The 4233-nt window shown below is 43.8% G+C and overlaps 1 non-coding gene across 1 annotated transcript; it reads left to right on the top strand.

Moving 5' to 3' along the window:
* The first annotated feature begins 3989 nt into the window (after positions 1–3989).
* On the top strand, positions 3990–4062 carry TRNAE-UUC (transfer RNA glutamic acid (anticodon UUC)). The gene has a single exon. It is a non-coding gene; the product is annotated as a tRNA-Glu (tRNA).
* Positions 4063–4233: the final 171 nt, after the last annotated feature.

Genomic DNA, 4233 nt, shown 5'->3' with positions numbered 1-4233 from the left:
ATTTTTCTCTCTCTCGATATATAACATAGATATATATATACCCACATATATATATATATATATATATATATATATATATATATATATATATACACCTTACCTCCTGGCTCAGCCTAGCCCTTTCTTTCTTTGGTCCTTTCTCCCATCTGTTGACAAACTCTCATTTCTCTTAGCAAATTAGATGCACACTCTTTACTGTGACATGAAACATTCTTCCCAATATGGGCCCAGAGAGGCTATTATTACCCTTCTGACAGATTGGATTACTCAACATTCCCTGAGCATACTTTTGCAGTTTGTCTCTCTCAGGTCCCTTCCTTCCATCCTTCTTGTTTTCAACAAATGCACACTGAGTAACTTCAACAACAACCACAACGACAACAACAATAATAATAGCAGTAACGATTTACTCCTGCCAGACACTGTTCTGGCCTTTCACATATTAACTCATTTAACCCTCATAACAACCCTTTGAGGTAGCATATTAGTGTTATACCCATTGTATAGATGAGGAAACTAAGATGCAGAGAGGTTGAATAATTTGCCTTAAGTTACGTACACAGCTAACAAGTGGCGGAGCTGGGATTCAAACCCTGGCCCCAGGGTGCATGCTTCTAACCTCTATGCTGGCAAGAAGGATCATTGAATCTGCAAAAGTAGCCAGAAGAGACTTCTTGGAGGAGGTGCACTCGACTGTAATTTGAAGGATTAGTAGGAGTTTTTCAACAGATGAGTGGGGCCAGGGCAGAGGGTGGGACAGACTTCCAGGCTGAGAAGATAGTGTGTGGTGAGCTGGGGGTGACCTTGTGCAAGATCATGAATGATGGGCCCTGTGTGCTGTGCTAAGGAGATTAGATTCTCTCCATTTAGTTTTTGGAAGCATAGTGAACAATGTGGTAAGCCATCAGATCCTCCTTCAGAATCCAGGGACTCATTTCCCTGGCTGCCTGGGGTGCTGAAGACTGGCTCTCTCAGCTCAGTGTCTGTCTGGAATTGCTCTTGACCAAGGGAGCTGCCATGCCCAAGATCATGTGCCCTTCCTGGGGCATCCCATAGCCAATCGATGATAGACCCGTGAGTACAAAGGCCTGGCACCATCACCCCAACTCAAGGCTGCTCTGAAGGAACATCCCATTTGCGAACCCACGACAGGGTGAGCCAAGGTTTCTGTTGAGGCTGCGTCAAAACTCAGCATCTACTCTGCCCAGTGCTGCTTCCTTCAGTCCTCCCCAGATGTTGATCCTCAGAGCACATCCCAATAAGCCTACTGCATGAGCATCTCTGCCGCAGAGTCAATGTACAGAGGACTCAGACTTTTAGACAGGAAATCACTGAAGAACTTTGAGCAGAGATAAGACAGTCTGATCTGAGTAGACTTCTAGGTTAGACTTCTAGGTTGACTTTTTTCTTTTTCAGTATTTTAGAAATGTTGCTGTACTGTCTTCTAGCTTGCATTGCTTCTGATGAAAAATCTGCAGTTATCCTTATCTTTGCTTTCTCTGTATGTAATGTTTTCTACTCCTCTGGCTACTTTTACGATTTTCTCTTTATCACTGTTTTTAAGCTACTTGATTATGATGTGCCTTGGTGTAGTTGTATGCATGTTTCTTCTTTTTTAAAGTTTTTAAAACATATTTATTTGGCTGTGTCTGGTCTTAGTTGTAGCACATGGGATCTTTCATTGCAGCGCTTGGGCTTTGTTGCCGTGCACGAGCTTCTCTCTAGTTGTGGCATGTGGGCTTAGTTGCCTCTAGTTGTGGCATGGCATGTGGGATCTTAGTTCCCCAAACAGGGATCGAACCCGAGTCCCCTGCATTGGAAGGTGGATTCTTAACCACTGGGCCACCAGGGAAGTCCCTGTATGCATGTTTCTTGTGCTTGGGGTTTGTTGAGCATCTTGTATCTGTGGATTTATAGTTTTCATCAAGTTCAGAAAACTTTTGGCCACAGTTTACTCAGATACTTTTTCTGCTCTTCTCTTTCCTTCAGGGACTCCAAATACTCTGTCTACTAGGCTGCTTGAAGTTGTCCTGCAGCTCACTGAGCTTTGTTCATTTTTTTCCCAGTTTTTTCTCTCACCGTGTTTCATTTTGGATAGTTTCTACTGCTATTTATTCAAGTTTATTCATCTTTGCTTTTGCAGCATGTAATCTGGTATGAATCCCATTCAATGTATTTTTTTAATTGTAGTTTACATTTCTAGAAGTTTGACCTGGGTCTTTTAAAAATCTTCCATATTTAATTTTCCTTCTAACTTCTTAAACACATGGAATAGTAATAACTCTTTTAATGAACTGTCTACTAATTTTATTATCGGAATCATTTCTGAAACCATTTCAGTTGGTTTATCTTTGCACCGTAGGTCATACGTTTCTGCTCCTTTCCATAGTGTAATTTTTTTAATTGGATGCCAAATATTGTTAATTTTGCCTTGTGGCGTCCTGGATATTTTTATGCTTCAGTAAATACTCTTGAGCTTTGTTCTGGGATACAATTAATTTACTTAGAAACAGTTTGATCCTTTCAAGGCTTACTTATTTTTCTTTTTTTCTTTTTTTTAATTTTTTTTTTTTTTTTTTTTGTGGTACTCGGGCCTTTCACTGTTGTGGCCTCTCCCGTAGCGGAGCACAGGCTCCGACGCCCAGGCTCAGAGCCATGGCTCACGGGCCCCGCCGCTCCGCAGCATGTGGGATCCTCCCGGACCGGGGCACGAACCCGCGTCCCCTGCATCTGCAGGCGGACTCTCAACCACTGCGCCACCAGGGAAGCCCTCAAGGCTTACTTTTTAAGTCTTCGTTAGGAGGGAACTGAGAAGCATCTAGTCTGGGCCTAATTTTCCCCACCATTGAGGCAAACGCTTTGGTATCATTTACCCAACGCCCCAAGAATTATGAGGTTTTACCCCTTCAGCTGGAGGGAAAGGCATGATCTCCATCTTGCGTGGGCTCCAAGTATTGTTCTCTCTGTTCATTTCGGATGGTTGTTTTCCCACCTCAGATACTTCCTTCACACATATGTGCTGATCAGTCCTCAGCTGACTGTCCCAGGGAACCCTCTGAAGATTCCAGAGCTCTCTCTCCTATCCTGTGCTCTGTCCCGCAAGCTAGCTGCCTTGGCCTCCCCTTCCATCTCCTCAGCTCAAGGAGACAGCCAGGCTCAGCCTGGATCCCTCCTGCCTGCAGCCTAGAAACCCTGCAGACAATACTCTCACCTGGCTTGTTTCGTCTTTCAGGAGTCACTGTCTTAGGCCGCCTGATGGCCAATGTTCAAACGTCATTGTTTCATGTATCCTCCCAGTTTTTTGGTTGTTAAACATGGGAAGGTATACAGCAAAGGAAACCATCAACAAGATGAAAAGGCAGCCTATGAAGTGGGAGAAAATATTACAAATCATATATCTGATGAGCAGCTAATATCTACAAAATATAAAGAATTCATACAACTCGAAAAAATCTGATTTAAAAATGGATAGAGGATCTGAATAGACAATTTTCCAAAGAAGACGTACAAATGACCAACAGATACGTGAGAAGGTGCCTAACATCATTAATCATCAGGAAAATGTAAATCAAAACCACAATGAGGACTCCCCTGGTGGTGCAGTGGTTAAGAATCCACCTGCCAATGCAGGGGACACGGGTTTGAGCCCTGGTCCGGGAAGATCCCATGTGCTGAGGGGCAACTAATCCCGCGCACCACAACTACTGAGCCTGCGTTCTAGAGCCCAAGACCCATAACTACTGAGCCCACGCGCCACAACTACTGAAGCCAGCGCACCTAGAGCCAGTGCTCCGCAACAAGAGAAGCCACCGCAATGAGAGGCCCGTGCACTGAAACGAAGAGTAGCCCCCACTCGCTGCAACTAGAGAAAGCTCGTGCGCAGCAATGCAGACCCAATGCAGCCAAAAATTAATTAATTAATTAAAAACACGATGAGATACCACCTCACACTTGTCAGGATGGGTATTATCAAAAAGACAAGAGGGAGTGCCCTGGTGGTCCAGTGGTTAGGACTCTGCACTTTCACTGCCGTGGACCCAGGTTCAATCCCTGGACAGGGAACTAAGATCCATCAGGCCGCACAGTGTGGCCAAAAAAAAATTAAATAAATAAATGACAAATAACAAGTGTTGGTGAGAAGGTGGAGAAAAGGGAACACTTGTGCCCTGTCAGTGGAGATGTGTGTGTGTGTGTGTGTGTATATATATATATATATATATATATATATATATA

Source organism: Lipotes vexillifer, unplaced genomic scaffold (assembly GCF_000442215.2).
Source record: "Lipotes vexillifer unplaced genomic scaffold, Lipotes_vexillifer_v1.1 scaffold4, whole genome shotgun sequence".
Classification (NCBI taxonomy): Eukaryota; Metazoa; Chordata; class Mammalia; order Artiodactyla; family Lipotidae; genus Lipotes; species Lipotes vexillifer.
This window is presented reverse-complemented; position numbering and strand designations above follow the sequence as displayed.